Source organism: Tursiops truncatus, chromosome 18 (assembly GCF_011762595.2).
Source record: "Tursiops truncatus isolate mTurTru1 chromosome 18, mTurTru1.mat.Y, whole genome shotgun sequence".
In the NCBI taxonomy this organism is placed as follows: domain Eukaryota; kingdom Metazoa; phylum Chordata; class Mammalia; order Artiodactyla; family Delphinidae; genus Tursiops; species Tursiops truncatus.
In genome coordinates this window covers 44,238,061-44,263,606 of record NC_047051.1, presented here as the reverse complement: position 1 = coordinate 44,263,606, position 25,546 = coordinate 44,238,061, and the positions used below count along the sequence as shown (strand labels likewise).

The window sequence follows — 25,546 nt, the reverse complement described above, 5'->3', positions numbered from 1 at the left end:
TAGTAGACCAGATGCTGTGGTCAGAACTCTGTACATTTGGTGGCTATGCTTCGGTACATCACACACCATTCACCTCATTCTTGCCATCTTGCCCATGGTAACCTCCACTGCATCCACCACCACCTAAGCCAACAGGAATACTGTATCTTCCATTGTAAGTTGTTCATCATTCCCATTCTCCCAATAGATACATAATCTCCCTTTTTATACATTCCATCTCTGCCATAGCATCCCATTCCAGAATCTCCCATTCCAAAGCCACCTCAGGACTAGAATTCAAGAAGAATTCAATGTATTGATGTTGTATGTTACTCATATCTTTAGACATGGCGAGCGACTGCAACTTCATGTGTCATAAACTGTACATCTGCTTCTCTGGTTGCTCTGCCATCAGCTCCAATATCAGTATAAACTAGTATTGGATTTAGTGCTGGGAAGAAATTAGCAATGTCATCTTCAATTGAATGAAAATGTAATCTTCTCATATATACAATATGACCACCATGAAAATCTGAACTTACATTAGCAGCTCCACCATAGCCTGGAACTCCCATACCTCTTCCATCTCTCATTCTATCATCAAAGCCATCATGCCCATAACCAGAATTATTATAGCCACCATAGTCATCACAACCTCCATAACCAGGGTATTAGGGAAGAAAAAGCCAGGACAGATGCCAGAGATAAAACAAATATATTATTTTTGTCATCCATCTCCCACCCCCGGCGCAGTATGATAGCATTGATGAATATTTGATCTGGAACAAATCACCCCTTTCATCTCACTGGTAATTTTACATAGCCAGAAAAAGCTGCCGAAATGTTAAAATATGAAGTATGAAAATATGACAGATAGTAAGCAGGATAGTGTTAATGAGATATACAACCCTACAAAATTTTGATACAAATATAAAATGGTCTTTGACAGTTATTTTAAAAAATAAAATTGCAATTCTTAACTAAGAGAGAATATAGTTGGACTTTTGAAAGTGCAGCAATCAGGTTGCACAGGATTTGAACTCCTGTGCGTCACATAACTCAATGTTGTAGAAACCTGGATTGAGTCTTGTCTTTTATTTTTTATAATATTTTATATTTTATACTACTGGGATCATCTAACTTACTCATATCTAGGCTCAAGCAGCATTATTTCTTCAATATTTCTCCATCCTTCATATAAAAATATATATAGTATACACACACACACACACATATATTTTACGGTACGCGGGCCTCTCACTGTTGTGGCCTCTCTCGTTGCGGAGCACAGGCTCCGGATGCGCAGGCTCAGCGGCCATGGCTTACGGGCCCAGCCGCTCCACGGCCTGTGGGATCCTCCCGGACCGGGGCATGAAGCCGTGTCCCCTGAATCGGCAGGCGGACTCTCAACCACTGCACCACCAGGGAAGCCCACACATATATATATATATTTATTGGTTTCCCTTCTAACATTTTTAGAACATTGGTATTTTTTTCTCTTCATTTGATTTTCTCTTACTATGTGGCTCCAGATTTTATCTTTAATCTCAAATTATCCTATTAGAGGAGAGAACAAAGAATTCAAATATCTTTCCTTTTTGCCAATTTAGATTTCCAAATGAACAATAGTTTACAAGAACTCAGGTACTGGAACTTAAGCAGAATCCATTAATTTCTCAAAGAAAGTTTCCTTCATATGAGAAAGCTCTTCCTCTTATCTCTAAAAATTGGTGTCCTCAATACTTTGGAGACCAACATAGAGCTGAAGGGTACAGAGCATTTTCTAAAATTGGGTTTCTGTGTGTGTGTGTGTGTGTGTGTGTGTGTGTGTGTGGTGTGTGTGTTGTGTTGTGTGTGCATACACGCATGTACTCATTTGTGCCTCTTTGGGGTGGTAAAATATTTTCTTTCTCCTTTACAAATAAAAATGTCTTATTCTAAAGAAGATAAATAAACTATCAAATGCAATGTGATGTTTTTGTTAAAATAATAAGCAACAGAAGCAGACAGAAATAAATATTTCTCATGGAGGTAAAATATATACAACTATAAAATCATAAATATACTGGGGAATTATAATATGAATTTGTAAATTGTATGCAAATAGCTTGAAACCAGATCTATAAAGACATAAATAAAGCAACAAGACTGAAAGGTTTATATGTTGGCTTGTTTATAGAGTAGCACAAACATTTTTCTTTTTTAATTGGCAATTAATTTTCGGCAGCCATCTAGGTACTTTCATGTCAAATTACTTTTCTTACACTAAACAAGATTAGGCATCCAAGCAGCAAAGCACTTACATGAAAAGTGAGAAACTGACTGTCAAGTAGATATTTTCCACCTATAACCAATTAAAATGTTTCTTTTTTGATGAATGACTGTGGTAATTTCACATTTTGTATTTTACCTAAGTATGTACCTGTGTAACATCTCAGTTCACAAGGGTTAAAAAAGATGTGTGTTGATATTTCTGCTATTTCTTTCACACAATTTACCTTTAGAATGAAACGAAGGAGCATTTAAAAAAAACACAAAGCTTTCTTATGCTACTGTACACAAAAATACATCAACAGTACATGTATATGTATGTTTAACTGTATATATATATATATATATATATATATATGTAAGTGTAAGTATATATACATATACTTGTTTTTAAGCAATGATTAAACTTCCAGAAATATTTCCATCAAATGATTTTTAGTCTCTCAGTTTCTTGTAGATTATCATTTTACATTGAAATGTAAAGATGCCTGTATTTAAAAATTAGAACCCTGACACATAAGGTAAAAAAGTAATGTATTATTGATAATCTTCGAGTAAATGACATAAAAAGGAAAATATTGATTTTTTGGAAGATGTCTCATTTCTCTTACTTCACGGAAGACTGATGCAGGTTCATGAGCCTGTCAATATTATTTGAATTAATGCATATTCCTTACTATTGATTGCTTTAACAGTGATTGTCATAGCTGATTTATGGGCACTTATGCCTGTTAAATATTTTAAGAAGTAAATATCAGATTTGTATATATAAGTAGATTGACTTGAATAAACAACAGGGTTGGATGTTAACATTACGCCTTTTGATTTAATCCATATTATAATACATTATGCAAGATGTATTTTTAAGATAGCAGCAAAAATTCACTAAAAGTTGATATTAGATCACATTGCTTACTAGAATTAAGTGCAGAATTCTCTCTAAGAATAAAAAAAAAATTTTAATTTGAGGTAACAATTCTCATGACACATGGAAATTTATCTAACTTCTATGAGAAAAATCAAACAAAAATATAAAATTTGCCTATCCTTTTACTATACTTAAAATGGATTTGTTCCTATTGCTTAGAATAGATCAGAATATAGGATTACAATTCTTAGTTTCAGTTTGCTATGGTGACTGATACCCAATATTTCCCAAATAATTGAAAGAAGGTGTGATGAAGTGGGAAGCAAAGAGGGGGTCTATATATATATGTCATCCTATATTTAGCATGAGTATCTATCTCTGACTTGAGATATGATATATAATAACTATAGTTATTTACCAAGGAAACTACTTTAAAAAAATTATTGAAGTATCATATATGTACCATAAATATTTTTTTTTACTTATAGAGTTGTGCAAATATTACCATGTTCTAACTTTAGAAGACTTCCATTACCTCCAAAAGATACCTGGTGCCCACTGCAGTCACTTCCTGTTTCCAACTCCAGTCCCAGAGTTGGTATTACTAATATACTTACTGTCTCTAAAGATTTACTTTTTCTGGACATTTCACATAAATAAAATCATACAAAACGGGGTCTTTTGCATCGGGCTTCTTTCATTTAGTACTTTATTTTAAAGGTTCATCCATGCTGCAACATGTATCAACATTTTATTCATTCTTTATTGCCAAATACTATTCCATTGTAGGGATAACCACAACTTTTTATACATTCATCAGCTGAGGCATGTTTGCATTGTTTCCACTTTTGGGCTATTACAAATATTGTTACTATGATCATTCATGTAAAAATCTTTATATGGACATACTTTTTCATTTCTCTTATGTAGTCTAGGTGTGGAATTACTGGATCATATGGTAAATTTATGCTAAACTTTTATGAAACTGCCAAACTATTTTCCAAGTGGCTGCACCATTTTACATTCTTACTGACAATGTATGAAAGTTCTAATTTTGTTACAACAATATGTTGTTGTTGTTTTTTTGTGGTACGTGGGCCTCTCACTGCTGTGGCCTCTCCCGTTGCGGAGCACAGGCTCCGGACGCACAGGCTCAGCGGCCATGGCTCACGGGCCCAGCCGCTCCGCGGCATGTGGGATCCTCGCGGACTGGGGCACAAACCCGTGTCCCCTGCATCGGCAGGCGGACTCTCAACCACTGCGCCACCAGGGAAGCCCGACAATATGTTTTATCTGTCGTTTTGACTGTAGCTATCCTAGTAGATGTGAAATGTTAAATCACTGTGGTTTTGATTTGCATTTCCCTAATAGCTAACATCGTTGTGCATCTTTTCATGAGCTTATTAACCATTGCACGTCCTTGTTGAGAAATGACTATTCAAATCATCTGCCTGGGTTTAAATTGCACTATCTGTCTTTTTGTGTGCTTGGTATTATATCTAAGAAATCATTGTCTAACTAAGAAATCATTATCTAATCCAAGGTCACAAGAACTTATGTATTCCTCTAAAGGTTTTATACTGTTATCTTTTACCTTTAGATCTACAATCCATTTTGAGTGAATTTTTTTCTTTTATGGTGTGTAGGAGGTAGGAGTCCAAATTCATTCTTTTGCATGTAGATATTGTCTCAGCACCATTTGTTGAAAACACTATTGTTTCCTCATTGAATTGCCTTTTTTTCCACGTGTACATGTCACATTTTCCTCTTTTGGGGCATGCCTCATAACTTCTCTTGAAAATTGGACATTTTAGATAATATATTGTAACACTTCAGGATCTTAACTCTCCCTGATCCTGAGGGTTGCTATTGTTTGTTTAATTACTATTTATTTGCTTAGTAAGTTGGCGGAACTAACTCTATGAAGTCTATTTCCATTGCAATGTGCTGTCTCTGACAACCCAGCTCAGGTGGTCTTTATCTTTTTTACCTGATTACCCAGAAATTGTCCCGGGTCAGCATAAGTCACTTATTGGTCAAAAGATGTGCTTAAGTCCCCTTGGCCTGTTAGACATTTGCCTTTTGCAATTCAATGCATGTATGGTTAGAGGCTGCTTCCACAGTTCAAAGAGTGTATTACATGTTTGCACCCCGACCTGACCTCATTCATTCCAGAAGGAGTAGCATGGATTTTCCCTGTATGATCACTTTTTAGACCACTTGGGAATTCACAGTTTTCCAGTCTGCCTAGGATGGGTGTGATTTTATTTTTAAACCTGGCTTATTAATAATTACTTTTTGTCATAGTAGTTTACTGTCCAGCCAATGTTTGGTTAGAAGTCATGCTTAAGCCCTTAGTTTCAGTGAGGCTTCTGCCCTTAGCTATGTGTGTGACTTGGGGAATGTTTTAATTTCTGTCTTCTGCTCTGATTGCTCCTTGGTTGGTTCAACCTGAAGTGTGTGCAGAGTGTTGCTGTACTCTGGGGTTAGATGTGATCCCTGGTTCTCTCTGTTAAACTTGTGACTGCTCCATGATCTCAACTTTTTGCTACTGGTAAAGCTATGTGCACCCTTCTAGCTGCTCTGAGCCAAGATCACTGTTGTTTGTGACATCTCCCCTTTCTCTCACAGGCACAGGATTCTTCACATTCTTCCAAATAAAATCAATTCCTCAGGCAGGACTGGGAAGTTTTTTTGTCCTATAGTGTGTCTTATACCCTATAGGGTATAACCTTTGCATAATTGCACAAGATCTGGGACCAGGGACAATGACCCATTTCTCCTGGAGTTACACCCTTGCTCTAAGACCAGGTGCTGGGCAGAGGGTGGAGAGTGTTCCCTAGTCTTCTTGGCTTTTCCCTTCCCTGGAACCTCCACCCTAGAAGCAAGGTGAAGTGGGGGTGAATGGGGCCCAGTATTCTGGTTTTCTGGTGCCTGTGCTTTTGCTGAGAGAGTGGGAACTTGGGGATAGAAGGGAGCCTTGGCCCTCTTGGCCATGTGGGCCCAAGATACAGCTTCAGCAATGTAGAGTTGAGGAAAATGAGAAATACCAGGAGTCTAGCCATCTCGTGACAATATAATTTCTTAGACTGGAAACCAGAAGGAGAGGCAGCCTGTACGATGAAGGTTTTGGAGTGTGGGGAGGCAATGGGTTGTGGCTCAAATGCCACAGACCCTCATTGTTATTACTTAAAATTTAGTAGATTTTATTGAATGAATATTTTTCCACTTGCTGTATGCCCTTAGGATAATTTACAGAGACTTAAATTAGTTTTTTTTTTTTAAATAAAATTTTCTGTATATAAATGGTTGTTTTGTTGGGTAGAGAGTCTATTGTGCTTCTTATTCCGCAATTCCAGAAGAAGTCAGTCTCTCAAGCAACTTACTTCTAAAGATAACTACATTGTTTCTATTTTCAAAAGCCAAAATATTCATTTAGGGGCATAAACACTTTAGGGACTCATATTACAAGCTTCTGTAAATATTCCTAAATACATTCAAATGTTTCTGTTAAAATTACTATCATGATGATTAAAATTGCAAAATGACGGCCCTTTATCAGCCATTATAAGACACATGATGTCATTATAGCAATTTTTTTTCTAAAGAATCTTCATTTAATTGTTTTTGATAAAATATCATTTGCTATCACCAACACCAAAATCACTGTTAGCATAAACTTTAATTGATAATTTATAGTCTAATTGCTAATCCCATTCTGCACTAATTTATAATTCTACCTATGTCATAAATATGAATGGATAGTTTCCAATCATATACTATCATGCATTTGTTAAAGGACTTCCTTTAATTACTTCCATTATTCCTGATCCTGTGGTGTAGGTGGGAGAAATTTGGGTAACCCTTTGGATGCTACCACTGTTTTATGTGTCAAAATTGGATTAGATACTATGCATAATGCAAATAACCATGTAATTATTTTGAATTTACAATGTATTTACTATGTAATTGCATAGTAAGTACCATATAATTACAAGATGATTACATGATTACTTCTGCCTTTTACCCAGCTTTAAAAGCAAAAGTTTTTGTTGCAATTACTATTGGCATTTATTGGTAAGTGTTACATAGTAGGGAACAAAATATTTATCATATAATCAACCAAGCAAGCAACTGTTATTGACTCTTTTCAGTTGCAAAATTACATCTAAAAGTTATTGCAGTGAACCTAAAAACGTTCTAAAAAATGAAGTTTATCAATTAAAAACTGGTGTTGCACTTGAGGAGTTAAACATGAATACAGTGCACAGTCTGATATCTCTAAAACAGCTGATTATTGTGTACACCATTCTGTTTAACTATTGTGATTGTGCATTTTTAATTGAAGCTTTGACTTTCTGGTTGATTTTTTAAATATTTCAAGAAAATCTTAATTGGCCAATATGAGGAGAAGCTCAAGATGTAAAAGTGAATATAATACCTAAAAACACCCATACATATCATAATAAAACATATTATGACTTTAAAAAATTCATGACATACATTTTATAACATTATAAAACATAAGTATTTTATATTAAAGCAGTATTAGTGTTACAGGAAAGTTGAGGAAATAGTACAGAGTTTCTACATGCCCTACATACCCAGTTTCCACTATTATTAACATTTTGTGTTATTTTGGTGCATTTTTTACAATAAATGAACTAATAGTGATACACTATTATGAGCTAAAGTTCATAATTTATTCTGATTTCCTTAGTTTGTACCAAATGTTCTTTTTCTGTTCTAGGATCTCATTCATGACACCACATTACATTCAGTAGTCATGACTTTTAGGCTTCTCTTGGCTAAACAAGTTTCTCAGATTTTCCTTGTTTTTGATGACATTGACAGTTTGGAGGAGTGTTCATTAGGTATTTGTAGAATATCCCACAATTGGGATTTGTTTAATGTTTTTCTCATGATTAGACAGTAACTATGTGTGTTTGGAAGGAAGACCACAGGGCAAAGTGCTAATACCATCACATCATATCAAAAGTACATAATACAGGGCTTCCCTGGTGGCGCAGTGGTTGAGAGTCCGCCTGCCAATGCAGGGGACGTGGGTTCGTGCCCCGGTCCGGGAAGATTTCACAGGCCTCAGAGTGGCTGGGCCCATGAGCCATGGCCGCTGAGCCTGCGCGTCCAGAGCCTGTGCTCCGCAACGGGAGAGGCCACAACAGTGAGAGGCCCGCATACCGCAAAAAGAGTACATAATACAAGCGTGATTTATCATTGTTTGTGTTAACCTTGATCGCCTGGTTGAGGCTGTATATGTCAGAGTTCTCAGCTATGAAGAGACAGCCCTTTATCAACCAAAACTTTATCAACTTTTCTCCTTTCCATGAATTTCTACTGTTGGAAGAAATTCACTATGCACAACTCACGATTAAGCATAGGGAAGCTATGCTCTACTTCTTTAAAGGCAGAATATCTACACAAATTATCTGAAATTCTTCTGCATGGTAGATATATCCATTCTCCTCCACTTAGTTATTTATTCAATCATTTATTTACATCAGTATGGACTCATGCATATTTCTTTTATACTTTGGGTTATAATCTAACAATGCATTATTTTATTGCTCAAATTCTTCCAACTTTGGCCCTTGGAAGCTCTCACAATTAGCTCCTGGGTTCCTTTGACATACTGGATATTGTGAAAGTTACAAGCAATTATGTATAAAGTTGCTATATGCATTTGTATGCAGATTTTTATGTGGACATTAGTTATCAGATCTGTTGGGTAAATATCTAGAACAGTGATTGCTGGACTAACTATAATTAGTTCTTTTTTTCTTTCTTTCTTTTGCGGTACGCGGGCTTCTAACTGTTGTGGCCTCTCCCATTGTGGAGCACAGGCTCTGGACGCGCAGGCTCAGCGGCCATGGCTCACGGGCCCAGCTGCTCCGTGGCATGTGGGATCTTCCCGGACCGGGGCATGAACCCGTGTCCCCTCCATCGGCAGGTGGACTCTCAACCACTGAGCCACCAGGGAAGCCCTATAATTAGTTTTTTAAGAAACTGACAAGCTGTCTTCCAAAGTGGCTGTATATTTTATATTGGCACCAGTAATGAATGTGGGTTCCTCTTGCACCACATTGCTGTCAGCCATTGGAATTGTATTTTCTTGGATTTTGTCATTGTAATCAATATACAGTGGTATTTCATTGTTGTTTTAATTTGCAATTATTAATAACAAATTATATTGCACATCTTTTCATATTCTTACTTCCCATCTATATGCCTTCTTTGGTAACATATGTGTTAGATCAGTTGTGCATTTTTAAATTAAGTTGTTTATCTTCTTGTTGTGTTTTAAGAGTTGCTTATATAATTTTTATACATTCTTTTATCTAACGTGTGATTTTGAAATATTTTCTCACAATCTGTGGTTGCATTTTGTTTTTCTTAACAGGCTTTTGCTGCAAAGGAGTTTTTAACTTAAATAAATGTAAGTGATCAACTTTTTCTTTCACAGATGGTGACTTTGGTGTTGCATCTGTATTATTTTGCTAGGCGTGTTCTAACAATGTACCACAACCTGAGTGGCTTTAACAACAAAATGTATTGTCTCACAGTTCTAGAGTCTAGAAATCCAAGATCAAGGGGTCAGAAGGGCCACAGTTCCTCAGAAAGTGCTGCGGAAGGATGTGCTCCAGTCCTCTCTCCTGGTTTCTGGTAGTTCTTCGGCTTGTGGTGGCTTAACTCCCATCTTCACTTGGCATTCTCCCTGTGTCCAAATTTTCTCTTTATATAAGGACACCAATCCTACTGAATTAGGGGCTCACCTTACTCCAGAATGACCGCATCTTTACTTAAACAATTGTATTTTCCACACCCCTATTTTTTTTTTTTTCCAGTACGCGGGCCTCTCACTGTTGTGGCCTCTCCCGTTGCGGAGCACAGGCTCCGGATGCGCAGGCTCAGCGGCCATGGCTCACGGGCCCAGCCGCTCCACGGCACGTGGGATCTTCCTGACCGGGGCACGAACCCTCGTCCCCTGCATCGGCAGCCGGACTCTCAACCACTACGCACCAGGGAAGCCCCACACCCCTATTTTTAAATAAGACCATATTCTGAGGTGCTGGGGAATAGGACTTTAACATGAATTCGGGGGGACTCAATATAACCCATAACAGTCTCTGAAACTCATCGCCAGTCTCATGGTCACCTAGAACTTCTCCTATGTTTTCCTCCAGAAGTTTGGTAGTATTTCATTTAACATTTAGGTCCATGATACATTTTTAATAACTTTTTTGAAAATTGTAACATTTATTTATTTTTGCATGTGGGCTTCCAATTATTACAGCACCACTTGTTGAAAAGATTACACATTCTTCATTGAATTACCTTGTCTCCTTTGTCAAAATTTAGTTGAATATATTTGTGTGGATGTTGTGGGTGTTTCTCTGGACCCTCTACTCTGTTCCATTGATCTTTGTGTCTATTCTTTCGCCGATGCCATGGTCTCTTGATTGTGATACCTTTAAAGTAAGTCTTGAAATCAGCTTGTGTAAGTCCTCCAACATTTTTGTTTTTCAGTATTATATTGGCTAGTCTAAGTATTTTGTTTTCCGGGATGAATTGTAGAATCAGGTAAATTTTCCCAAGTACATGATAGGATTTGTTGAAAATTTCAGCAATAAGAACTAAAAGGACAAGTTCTTGACCTTGCTCTCTCTCTGTGGCTAATATGTAATTCCTTGTCTGAGTGACTCAGCTATAGGACATGGAAACTTCTGCCTTCTAGGAATAAGGAAGGAGTGGCTTCCCTCTCCCACAGTTGATGTCTTAGATAAGAAAAAAATAGAAAGTACCATGGTGCAAGCCTTTTTAGTGAAGAGTCCTGCTTCTGCTGACAGAGGCTGCATTGTTCACTGAAGTATTGTCTTTTTCTGTAGCTGTTGAGTGCTACTTGCTTACACCTGGAGAAGCTTGAAAACCTAGGCAGTGCATTTCAATATTAAGGTACATACAAATCACCAAAAGATATTGTTGAAAAGAGTATTCTAATTCAATATGTCTGGAGTGGACCATGCTTTTGCATCTCTAACAAGTTCTCAAGTAATGCTACTGCTATTCTATGAACCACACTTTGAGTAGCAGAGAGCTAGAGAAATTTTTCTCAAACTTGAGCATATACAAAATGACTTGTTAATATAAAGAGTCTTGGGCTTCATCCCCAGACTGATTCATTAGGTCTGAGAAGGGTCCTTTGAATTTGAATTTCTGACAAATTCCCCGGTTATGTTAGGGCTGATGATCTGGGAACCACAATTTGAAAAACACTGACCCAGAATTCTAACACAACCACTCCAAAATGGAAAAGTACCAGAGTTCTAGCCTATTTGGCAGGTTGGAGAAAAAAACAAAACAAAATCTTCTCCCTACACCTCACCACTTATTGACTCATCTGTTGTCCAGGTGGTCCAAAGTGTGATTTATGAAATGTAAACAAATCAAGAGGAAAAAGAAAATAAAGTAGATTCCATCTTGGCGGAAAATGGCTATATTCTTCTGCAACTGCCAATTGGCTCCTGAATACTTCTCTCTGTCTTTCACATTTTATACACAATTATTCACAAATCCACTTGGCACTGCATTCCAAATATATACAGAGTTTAACCACTTCCTACCATCTCCACTGCTAATACCTTGAACTAGACAACACATTCTTTAATCTGATGTTACCATACCTGCTAACATGCCTCTTTGCTTTCCCCTATGTCTCTCCACAGTCTATTCTCAATATCACCTCAGAGTGATCCATTTAAAACATCAGACAGATCACATCACTGCTCTGTTCAAAAAATGTCAGTGGCTCTTTACCACACTCAGTAAACTGACTTCTTATTAAGTCCCACAAGACTCCCTACCACCTGGCACCCTGTTACTTATCTAACCACCACCCTTCTACCCTTCCCTCGTGCTCATTCTGGTCCTCAAAGCAGTTAGCCATGCTCCTGGCCTTAGGTCTTTGGTGTTTCCTTTACTTGCTTCTCCAAAAAATCCACAAGGGTTGCTCCCTCACCTAATTCAGGCCTCTGATCCAATATCACTTTTACAATCAGACCTTTATTGACTGCCCTATAGTAGTAACTACCTCTCTCTCCGTACTTGTTTCCCTCCCTTAATTTATATTTCTTCATAGCACTTAATATTATCTGACATGAAATATATTTTTCTTATTTCTTACCTACAGTATCATAATGTAATATAAGCTGTAAGAAAGAACTTTTTTGGTGGGATGGAACTTTTTTGTTCATTGCTGCTGTAGGCCTAAAACCTGTGGGAGTACTTGACAGTTCAAAACAAAAATCCAAAGGATTGGGCATTATCAGTGAGAATAAAAAATATGTATGAAAGAAAAATCCAGAGAGTCTTACAACTGAATAATAAAAGTTCAATGGAAATGAAAAGACTATAGAAAAAGTAATCAATAGATATATAAATACTGCACTATAAATGAATGTATAAACTAACAATAAAGAGAAAATTCTAGAAGTTTGTTGTCAGACAAAATAGGTTACCTACCAAGAATGAGAACCAGACAGCCATTGCTTTTAAACTGAAATTTAAATTACATGGACCAATGTTTATGGACTTATAATAGAAATGGTTGTATTTCTAGAAGACTGTGCATGTTTTTGTGAGGGAAACAAAAAGCATCTGAGGGAGTCCCCCACTTGTGGTGGAGACTGCTGACTTCTTCCATGTCACTGCATTTATATCTGGGCCCAGGACACTTCCCTACCACTCGGGTTAGCTGAAGCCTGTGACTAGGTTCTTGACAGTGAGATAGGAACAGATGTGAAATGTACTAGGTACGCGGCTTAAGATGCTTGGATGTGCTTTATTCACCACACTCTCTTCCTTTCTCAGTTTCTACCACCTAGAAAACTCAATGCCCAGGCGTATTTAAAAAGAAATTGGGTCACTGATCAAATTTGCAGAGCAGAGATGCCTTACAAACCCAGAAAGTTCACATCAATGCAGTAAAGAATAAACCTGCCCCCAAAGGAGGGGTTCTTGCTTCTTAGCTTAAATGGGCAGATCTAGTTCCAGGCAAGATCAAGGAAGAGAAACACATATGGGTGCATATCTAGGTATATTTCTGAAATCTAAGGAGAAAGTAATAAAACAATAAAACTTTTAGTATTTTGGCCACTATATTTTGAGAATCTTTCCCATTGTAAAGTATACCCTTCCTCCAAAACAATGCATTACCCATTTACCTTTCCTATAACGTTTACCTAATCAAGTATTTCAAGGGAAGAAAGAGTAACTTTCACTTCTTAATATACCTCTCTAATGTTGTAACGATGAGTTATTTTTTAGTTCTTTTTTTTTCCCAATCATAATATTGATTGTAGAAGAAACTGAAAAAGCCATAATTCAGTATGGGATGTTGAGTCAAATAATTTAGCTGAATTGGTTATTAAAAAAAGAGAAAATAGCCAAAAAAATCAATAATTTTCAGAATGCTGGGGGGCGGGGTTGCCCTAGGATACTTTGTATAGACTGTTCCCTCAATCTGTCAGCTTGAAATGACTTTTCCTTCTTTTTCTTTTTGTTCTATGTATATTTTTCTCATGCTACAAGACTCAATTCAAATATCACCTTCCACAAAATTCTGTCCAGACTTCATTATAACTTATATAGCACATGATTTTATGATAATCTATCTAAATATTACCTTCTCCCTCTAGGCTGTGAAAATGTTGAATACAAGAAATGTGTCCTGTGCTGTTATTTAATGAAGAAATACTATTTATAATTATATCGACTAAGAGATGGACTTGACCATGTGCAGCTAGCCAAAATTAATAAGATAAAGGGTAGATGGAAAATGTAAATTCTTATGTTTGGGCTCAAAATAGCAATATTACAAGGGCAGGAAGAGAGAGGCCTGACTTAACCACAGTTCATATAAAATAGCTTATGAGATTTTGTTAACTACACAGCATGTGAGTCAACAAAATAACATGGCTGCCAAAACAAGCAATAAACACAATGAAAATGTTTCACTTTGCCAGGCTCAATAAACATTATTTTGCTGTTCTGATGGTCTCTAATTAGGATAATTAAGAACTGAAGTGTCAACATTTGCTCATCTACTAATTTCCTGATTGTTCATGGACTTTAACAACTCCGCATTTTGTTGCTCTGCATTCTACTACTCTGGTCTTTTTACATTGCCTAATAAAGATCTATGACTCACTCTTAGCTGCTTTGATGTATGTATTAGACAGTTTCCATCAATGCCCATGTAGACGATGTGATAAGATATGCAGTCATAAGAACTAGCAAGAAGTATTAGGAATTTTGCCTTAATAGCAGTTGTATTTTCAGCCAAACAGTGGCTTTAATACTTTCTGATAAGCACTAAATTTGATATAATAAGTAGAAAGTATTTATAGACAGGCTACAATGTTGTTTAAACAGGGTTTAATGGAAAAGTAGGTAATGAAAAGTCTTAGAAAATTTCCTCAAAATTACAGATTGAAAAGCAAATTAGAGAGATTGTCTACCTGTGACATTTAAGCATAGGAAATCTACACACTTATGTATGTATCTCAAAAGTGACAGTATCTCTAATGTCTAATCATTGGTTAGATTGCATAATGCTGCTCAACTTACAAATCATTTTTCTATATAAAAACATTTCATTATACTATTAACATAATCTTTTATCATGAAGATAAAGAATAACTCTTCCAACTTTATTTTTCCTCAAATTGCAGGTAAATGTCTTATCTCAAATCAAGGTGAAAAGTGTCTCATCTCCTGACTGAGTTTCAATGTGTGCCTGTTTCCTTCACCTGAGCTCATATGCAACTTGATGTTCCTCTTATCATTAAAAACACAAATCCTTTATTTCCCCAGATCTGTTGCCTCCATCCCAGATGTAATGTCTTAGATCAAGTTCCTGAGAAGCAAAGCCTGAATCAGGGGTCTGAGTGCACATAATTTATTGAGGGAGAACTTTTCAAGAAAACTGTAGTGGACTAAGATAAGGAAGGGGAAGGTGCCACGTAAAAATGTGGGTTTGGGTCAAGCCTAGTCTTTGCCTGAACTACTTGGTGGAAGGAGGGAAGCTAGGAGAACAAACTGTTCTGCTACACTATCTACATTTGAAGCAAGAGGTTCAGCATTTAAGTTCCCATATTAGGAAGTCACTCACTGTGAGCTTCCCTCAGGTTTGGGCAGGTGTGTATAACTTCTGGTGTAAGGTAGCTCCAATCAGACAAGAACAATTTTCCATAGAAGGAATGGTATCTACTATTTTGTAGCAGTTAATACAGCAGCTAGAAATGAACAATGAACACAAAACTCAGAAAGGAAATCTGGATGGGGCATCATTCAGGCATAGCTTACCTAGAATTCTCTGGTCAAAATTCCTGCGACAACTTACAATAGTAGAGTTACTGGGAAAACTACAGTCCACTGACATGGATCCTGCAGTTAGTACCAGGGCTGTAACTAGCACTATCGCTTCCCTTTTTTACTCCTCCTTCCAGATTCCCCTCACTCTTGGATAAAACTTTTGCTGGACTAGAGACTGGCAAAATAGGATGACTCAGACCCCAGTCTTGCAGATTTTTGGTACCTGGGCCTCAGGTTACCATGCACTTATCAGATGTAGATGCTGTAATTACTCACTTACAGTTAAAATTGGCCATGTGAATACCACCAGTTGCCTCAATGGCAACTGAATATCAAATACATTTCTTCCTCTCCTAATTATAAAACAACAATCCTACCTAATAATCAGGGTCAATTATCTCTGCCAGACTGTATGCTGACATAAGAAGCCCAAAGTTACCCTATATTAGTCCTAGATTTAGTCTTACTATATCCCTTGTTAGAAGGATCATTCCTCTGAGAATGAAAATGTCTGGACTCACAGATCCTAGAGTTTTAGGGAAAAGACTCATGAATTATCAAGTGGATACCTAGAGGGATAGGTAAATGTGGTGTTATGGGCTGAATTGTGGTCCCCCAGAAGCCCTAAGCCCCAGTACTTCAGAATGTTGCTGTTTGGGGCATAAGGACTTTAATAAGGCAATTTTGAGGCTGGTAAGGGGGGGCCCTAATCTAATCTGACTAGCAGTTTTATAAAAAAGAGGAGATTTGGACACAAAAAGGGATAACAAGGATGTGTGTGCCCTATGAAAAAACTATGTGAGGACATAGCAAGAATGTGGCCACCTACAAGCCAAGGACAGAGTCCTTAGAAGAAACCAGACCTGCTCATAACTTGATCTTAGACTTCTACCATCCAGAACAGTGAAAAATAAATGTCTATTTTTTAAGTCACCCAGTCTGTAATATTCTTTACCACAGCCCTATCGTGGGCCCAATTTTGCTTTCACAACTTTTGTTCCAGACACACATTCTATCTCTTGGGGTTACAATGACACATAATGCTTATATTTTAAGGACTATACCTCATTCTAAAGATTAGCACCCTTTCTTTGCAGGGTATTATTTCTTCATTTTTTAGGAGTTTAGTCTACTGTTCTTTCAGGCAAGGATCTTCAGGATAAGGTGGTGTGTAGCGGATCCCATGCTTGTGAGTGTACTGCCATATTAACTTCACTGTAAAATAAGTCCCTTGGTGCAAGGTGACATGATGTGATATACCATGTCAATGAGAAATAACACTTGCAGAATGGTAGAATGAGGAGATCTGCAAAATATCTCCCCACAAAAACAATAAACAGAACAAATTTCTCAAAAATAACCATTTTGGTTCTCTGAAATTTAAAAAAATACAAAAAAATTGTGAAACATGTATTTAAATTAAGAAAAATTACCAAAACTTATGTAAAAACAGTGGCGATCTATGGGGTTTTGCCATAAGACAGATCCCACTCCTCTCTCCCCAAATTCCCTAACCCTGCTCCCAAACTATCAGAAATAGTGTTCTAGGAGCTGAGAAAGCCATAAAAACTATCAATTTTATTGCTAGACAACATCAACCTGATTAATAGCAGAGCACACAAAATCTCCATGACCAAGATCATTACTGAAAACTTTATTGATCTTGATGGCAACCAACCTTGCAGCTACTTGAAGATGGGATACTGGTGGGGTTAAGCAACAGATGAGCAGACATGCTAGGAATTTATCAAGAAGATCTGGAGAATGAGACAGCCATAGTGGGCTTGATAAGCTACCACATATCCTAGGTGGTTTCAAAGGCTGTGCGTATGTATTCACAAGGATGTACAAAAACTTAGGAGAAACTGGAGAGGGCTCTAGTTATCTCCATGTTCCTGGATGAACATGAGGCCATGTGCATGTGCATAGAAGACATGACAAGACCCAAAAAAGGTAAAAACTGGGACAGATTTGTAAACTGTCTGAAATATGAATTACAGCTCAATCTTTACCCACATGTGTCACAAAGAGTGGAAACTTTACTGAATCAAGGTGTTTAAAGTACTATCTCTGGCTAGACATTTCTTGACTATTAAGTTATACTAGCCCACATGTGACCACTAGGATCTCAAGCTTAATAAGAAAAATAAACAAATAAATAGATAAATTAAAAAGAGATCACTGGTTACATACTGCAGAACAGGTGAACTCTGCAGAATTAGTTCAGGTAAGTGGATACAAATATTAACTAATAAACAACAAGAACTTGCAGATTCAGTAGGGATGAGCACCAGAATCCAGAGTTGCTACAACATATTACTTAAAATGTTGAGTTTTCAACAACATATTGTAAAACATGTAAAGAAACAGGAATATGTGACACATATATAAGAAAAAAATCAATATAAACTATTATTTATACAAGTCCAGATGTTGAACTTCACAAAGATGTTAAAGAAGCTGTTATAATATGTTCAGGGAACTAAAGAAAATCATGTTTAAAGAATTAAAGGGAAGTATGGCAATCACTCATCAAAGAGTGAATACCAATAAAGAGATAGAAATTATAGAAAAGAAGCCAGTGGGAATTCTAGTGTTAAAAGTGCAAATATTGAAATGAAAAATGCACCAGAAATATCTAAACTGAAGACACAAAATTTGAAAATCAAGAAAGAAAGAAGAAACTCTAAAGAAATGAAAATAATTATAAGGAAATAATATAAACAAGTTTAAAATTACTAGAAAGAATCAAATTACCAAAACTGACTCAAGAAGAAATAGAAAATCTGAATACATCTGTAACAAGTAAAGAAATTAAATTAGTAGTTAAAAATCTTACATGATGGGATTAGTCCATTTATAAAAGAGGCCACAGAGAGTTTTCTCTCTCCTTCCACCATTTGAGGACACAACAAGACGACAGCTATCTATGAACCTGGAAGTGGACTCTCACAAGACACCAAATCTGCTGGTAACTTGGTCTTGAACTACCCAGCCTTCAGAAGTATAAGAAATAAATTTCTGTTGTTTATAAGTCACCCAGTCTATGGTATTCTATTATAACAGCCTGAAGAGCTAAGGGTGTGGCCAGGCAACCATTTGTTAAGGAGATTAGTGTGGGTGTGAATCATGGTCCTAAACAGCCATCTCAACAGAAGCCAGGTTCCATTCTTCCAGATAAGGGAATAATGACCCAGAAGGTGATTCAGAGGTCACTGGGTCTACCACTTTCAGTTTAAAAAGGGAGGACAATTGATTGCCTTGTTTTCAACAGGCTAGGTGACTTCTGCCCTAAGCCATAGGGGTGAGGCTGTTCAGAGTCTTGGTGCCCAATCGCTGCCCAGAAAGCTGAAGGAGTAGGACACTTAACTCAGTGGGTCCAGATGGTGACAGCATCTCCTCTAGTGTGTCCAGAAGGCAGGACCTTGACCTGGATGGAAAGGCGGAGCATAATGCCAAAGAGGATTATTCTGGAGCCCTAAGATCTCATATGGCATTTGCCTTGTAGTTGGACTTACTTGGGACATGTTATCCCTTATTTCTTTCCTATATCTCTCTTTTGGAATAAGAATGTCTATCCTATGCCTGTCCAACAATTGTATTTTCAAAGCACATAACATTTTATTTCATAGGTTCACATCTGGAGAGCAAATTGCTTCAGGATGAACCCTACCTTGAGTCTCACCCATATCTAATTTGGATGATATTTAGATGAGACTTTGGATTTTAGGCTTTAAAGTTGATGCTGGAATGAGTTAAGATTTGGGGGGCTATTGAGATGTATTTAATGTGTTTTGCATGTGAGAATAACATAAATTTGTGAGGTGGATGAAATCTTTGTGTCTCCCCAAAATTCATGTGTTGAAATCCTAATCTCAATGTAATAATATTAAGAGGCAAGGCCTTCAGGAGGTGATTAGATCATGAGGATGGAGCCCCCATGGATGGGATTATTGCCTCTATAAGAGAGATCTCAGAGAGCTCCCTCACTCCTGCCATGTAAGGCCACAGTGAGAACACAACCATCTGTAAACCAGGAAGTAGGGCCTCACCAGACACTGAATCTGCTGGCACCTTGGTCTTGGACTTCCCAGTCTCCAGAACTGTGAGAGATATATTTCTGTTCTTTATAAGACACCCAGTTTGTGGTATTCTGTTATAATACCCTGAAAGGACTAAGATACATCATCTTTTACAGTTTGGGATCTAGAAGCATTCTTTTTTCCAAATCCTGAAAAACTGCAAGAATCTGATCTCCATCATTCCTTTACTACTTTGTTTCCAAATTAAACAATTCTCATACAAGTTTTTCTTTTCCTTCTAATAACTACTGGCTAACCAAACCAATGTCATGTGTTCAAATTCTTATTTCAGTATGACCCAACTTTAAGGTACCAATGTTTATTATTTAATGAAGGTAGTACTAGCTACTGAAATAGATGAATTCCTAAATTTCAGTGGCTTAATATAATAAAAGTTTCACATATGCTCACAATAAGTCCATAGTATGCAGTGGAGAAAACTCCATTCATTTATAGGGACAGAGACTGGCAGAATCTGACAGCTTCATCATATTTGGCAAACAATTAAACTGTCCCTGCCAGTTTTCTTTCTGAAATGCAAATCTAATCATATCATTTTCCCGGTTGAAATCCTTACTATGAATCCCTTATTACACTGAGAATAAAATCCAAGCTCCTTCACATGACATACAAAGATTTCATTCTTTTGAATTCTTCTACCTATCACACAAAATATATGGAGTATATTAATACCCAGGAGTACTGAGCTGCCTAAATGAACCTGCATTTTCAATCTTTTTTCCTTATCATATAATATTTCCTCTTTGGGGATGCTCTTCTCCTCCATTACTACCAGGCACCATCATATTCATCGTACAGAATTCAACTCACATGTCATCTCCTCTTGATTACATCTTCAAAATCCACATAAACAGGTTCTAATCAATTCTTCTTTGTGCAACGTATTGAAATTGGTTTTGAGTTTACATTTAAAATGAACCATTCTATACGTTTAAGGTTTTTTTGTTTTTTTTTTTACATCTTTATTGGAGTATAATTGCTTTACAATGGTGTGTTGGTTTCTGCTTTATAACAAAGTGAATCAGTTGTACATATACATATGTTCCCATATCTCTTCCCTCATGCGTATCCCTCCCTCCCACCCTCCCTATTCCACCCCTCCAGGCGGTCACAAAGCACCGAGCTGATCTCCCTGTGCTATGTGGCTGCTTCCCACTAGCTATCTACCTTACATTTAGTAGTGTATATATGTCCATGATTCTCTCTCGCTTTGTCACAGCTTACCCTTTCCCCTCCCCACATTCTCAAGTCCATTCTCTAGTAGGTCTGTGTCTTTATTCCTGTATTACCCTTAGGTTCTTCATGACTTTTTTTTCCCTTAAATTCCATATATATGTGTTAGCATATGGTATTTGTCTTTCTCTTTCTGACTTACTTCACTCTGTATGACAGACTCTAGGTCTATCCACCTCATTACAAATAGCTCAATTTCGTTTCTTTTTATGGCTGAGTAATATTCCATTGTATATATGTGCCACATCTTCTTTATCCATTCATCCGATGATGGACACTTAAGTTGTTTAAATCTCCGGGCTATTGTAAATGGAGCTGCAATGAACATTTTGGTACATGATACTTTTTGAATTATGGTTTTCTCAGGGTATATGCCCGGGAGTGGGATTGCTGGGTCATATGGTAGTTCTATTTGTAGTTTTTTAAGGAACCTCCATACTGTTCTCCAAAGTGGTTGTATCAATTTACATTCCCACCAACAGTGCAAGAGGGTTCCCTTTTCTCCACACTCTCTCCAGCATTTATTGTTTCTAGATTTTATGACGATGGCCATTCTGACTGGTGCGAGATGATATCTCATTGTAGTTTTGATTTACATTTCTCTAATGATTAATGATGTTGAGCATTCTTTCATGTGTTTGTTGGCAGTCTGCATATCTTCTTTGGAGAAATGTCTATTTAGGTCTTCTGCCCATTTTTGGATTGGGTTGTTTGTTTTTTTGTTATTGAGCTGCATGAGCTGCTTATAAATGTTGGAGATTAATCCTTTGTCAGTTGCTTCATTTGCAAATATTCTCTCATTCTGAGGGTAGTCTTTTGGTCTTGTTTACGGTTTCCTTCAAAGCAAAAGCTTTGAAGTTTCATTAGGTTCCATTTGTTTATTTTTGGTTTTATTTCCATTTTTCTAGGAGGTAGGTCAAAAAGGATCTTGCTGTGATTTATGTCATAGAGTGTTCTGCCTATGTTTTCCTCTAAGAGTTTGATAGCTTCTGGCCTTACATTTAGGTCTTTAATCCATTTTGAGCTTATTTTTGTGTATGGTGTTAGAGAGTGATCTAATCTCATAATTTTACATGTACCTGTCCAGTTTTCCCAGCACCACTTATAAAAGAGGCTGTCCTTTCTCCACTGTACATTCCTGCCTCCTTTATCAAAGATAAGGTGATCATATGTGGGTGGGTTTATCTCTGGGCTTTCTATCCTGTTCCATTGATCTATATTTCTGTTTTTGTGCCAGTACCATACTGTCTTGTTTACTGTAGCTTTGTAGTATAGTCTGAAGTCAGGGAGCCTGATTCCTCCAGCTCCGTTTTTCATTCTCAAGATTGCTTTGGCTATTTGGGGTCTTTTGTGTTTCCATACAAATTGTGAAATTTTTGTTCTACTTCTGTGAAAAATGACAGTGGTAGTTTGATAGGGATTGCATTGTATTTGTAGATTGCTTGGGGTAGTAGAGTCATTTTCACAATATTGATTCTTCCAATCCAAGAACATGATATATCTCTCCATCTATTTGTATCATCTTTAATTTCTTTCATCAGTTTCTTATAATTTTCTGCATACAGGTCTTTTGTCTCCTTAGGTAGGTTTATTCCTAGATATTTTATTCTTTTTGTTGCAATGGTAAATGGGAGTGTTTTCTTGATTTCACTTTCAGATGTTTCATCATTAGTGTATAAGAATGCCAGAGATTTCTGTGCATTAATTTTGTATCCTGCTACTTTACCAAATTCATTGATTAGCTCTAGTAGCTTTCTGGTAGCATCTTTAGGATTCTTTATGTATAGTATCATGTCATCTGCAAACAGTGACAGCTTTACTTCTTCTTTTCTGATTTGGATTCCTTTTATTTCCTTTTCTTCTCTGATTGCTGTGGCTAAAACGTCCAAAACTGTGTTGAATAAGAGTGGTGAGAGTGGGCAACCTTGTCTTGTTCTGATCTTAGTGGAAATTTTTTCAGTTTTTCACCATTGAGGACGATGTTGGCTGTGAGTTTGTCACATATGGCCTTTATTATGTTGAGGAAAGTTCCCTCTATGCCTACTTTCTGCAGGGTTTTTATCATAAATTGGTGTTGAATATTGTCGAAAGCTTTCTCTGCATCTATTGAGATGATCATATGGTTTTTCAATTTGTTAATATGGTATATCACATTGATTGATTTGTGTATATTGAAGAATCCTTGAATTCCTGGAATAAACTCCACTTGGTCATGGCGTATGATCCGTTTGATGTGCTGTTGGATTCTGTTTGCTAGCATTTTGTTGAGGATTTTTGCATCTATGTTCACCAGTGATATTGGCCTGTAGTTTCTTTTCTTTGAGACATCCTTGTCTGGTTTTGGTATCAAAGTGATCGTGGCCTCGTAGAATGAGTTTGGGAGTGTTCCTCCCTTTGCTATATTTTGGAAGAGTTTGAGAAGGATAGGTGTTAGCTCTTCTCTATACCTTTTTATAATATGTTTTTATTCTTATGTTTACCTCAATACCTAGCATAGTGAGTATAGTGAAAGAGGCCAGAAAGATAATTATTGAAATATATTACATGCTTAGCACTTTCTGAGACACATTATAGGAACAGTGGCTCATTCTGCACTAAAAGGTTTTTCTTGTTTGTTTGTTTTTTTTTTTTTTTTTGGTGGTACGCAGGCCTCTCACTGTTGTGGCCTCTCTTATTGCGGAGTACGGGCTCCAGACGCGTAGGCTCCGAACGCGCAGGCTCAGCGGCTCCGCGGCATGTGGGATCCTCCCAGACCGCGGCATGAACCCGTGTCCCCTGCATCGGCAGGCAGACTCTCAACCACTGCGCCACCAGGGAAGCCATAAAAGTTTTAATATTTTTAAGACCTATGAATTAAAATGACTATGATTCAGAATACTTAGGTTTATAAATAGAAATAAAAGACCATTTGTATTTTATCTGACCCCATGGTAATTTTTTTTAGAATTCAATGCCCCTTTCTTGGTTTATTTTTCTGAATAAAGAGGCTTCTTTGTTTTCTTGTTGCAATTTTCTTTCATTTTTCTGATAAATTGTAAAATTTAAACCTGTTGATGTTATAATAGATATTTGTATATGTGGTATATTTTAACATGATTTTGAAGCACTTTTCCTTTCTGCTTGCTTCAGACAAGTAAATTCAAGTTCAGAATAGGGCTGGGTCACTGAGATTTGGTTGTATTTGAATTTCATTTGATTTTAGAAATACATTGACCTGGCTTCTCCTATGTATAAAAGCTATGTTAGACTTTTAGAGGGATGAAATCGCCCAGGCATATCGTCTCCTGCCTTCACGCAGCTATAGTAGAGACAGTGTTAGATTAGAGGCTTATGGAACATGAGTGGCCTTTGTCTTTGGTATTTCCAGAGATGACTTTCTGTGACTCATGCTTTCAATTTTCTACCTCTAGAATGTTAATTACCTGGATTTTCATTAATTACTTGGATGCCGTGTAGCAAAGATTTTCCTTTAAAACCATCATTCTGTGATTGAGCTTCTTGGTTTTTATCCTCAAATTAGTGCCAGTAAAATCAAGACAAACACTGAAAGGATCTGTGGTCAACACTGTGGTCCTTGTCTCTGAAGTGCCCAGTGTCTGATGGTAGATGATAGAAGAAAGGTACACTCTGAATTCGAGGGGCCTGACTTTCCTTAGCCAACTATGTAGTGTCTGAGGGAATGAATCTCTGAACCTCTATTATATCAATGTATATCTTGAAGATTCAATGAACAGTGACTGAATTTCAATAAATGAGAAACTATATAAAAGTGCTATGCATATATCCCAACAACGTTAGAGATTTTTGAAAGTTGACAGTCACTGCAATTCCTTCTTGGAATTAACATGAATTAGATGCTAAATGGATGAATGAATGAATATTAAATAACAAAATTCTTGTTCACGTATTTCTAGTTCTCCCTCTGAATGAGAAATTGCTCATCAATAAGTGTTCTTTGACTTGCAGTTTTTTCTGTGTCAATATGCATGACGATAATATACAAATAAATCACAACAAAGTTTCTTTTTTTTTTCTCATTTCTTTCTGAGGGCATGCTATAGACACAAATTCAGCTATTGAATAACATTTCTGTATTAAGAATACAATCACCTGTGAATAACTATGGTTTATTCTTTTCAAATATATACAGTGTTCCCAATAAAATCCTTTGAAATAACCCATTTGAACCAGAGGTCCTCAATGACTATATTTCCTTTAGATTTGTTTTTAAATATGACATTAAACGTGTAAAGGGAAACCAGGTGATTGTTAAATCAATTAATCAAAAATCAATTATTTAATGAATAATCTTTCCTCAGAAAAACTAAGCTTATTTTTCTGTTACACATAAATCACAATGGAATTGATGTTGATAGTTCTTAACGTTTATGTTCTTCTTTGCATTTTTCAACATATTTTACCCTTTATTATGCTATTTAGTCATCTCAGCAGCCAGGCAAGAAATATTTTCTCCTTGTGGCTGAGGAAACATATATTTAAGGACTCTAAATGATTTTTTTAAATTATAGAGTAAATTGTAGTATAAGGAATCAAACTCACATCCTCTGATTCCAAGGCGTCAATATTTAAACAAAATAAAACAAACAAAGAACTTCGAAAGCTAACACCAGGAAGAGACTGGTACTCTCATTCCCTGAGGCTTCGAGGATGAAGACTAAGTCCTGCCAGTTCTAACTGTCCC

At 36.8% G+C, this 25,546-nt stretch overlaps 1 pseudogene; it reads right to left on the bottom strand.

Moving 5' to 3' along the window:
* Positions 1 to 58: 58 nt before the first annotated feature.
* LOC101324346 (heterogeneous nuclear ribonucleoprotein H3 pseudogene) lies at positions 59 to 638 on the bottom strand (annotated as a pseudogene).
* Between the last annotated feature and the right edge of the window lie 24,908 nt (positions 639 to 25,546).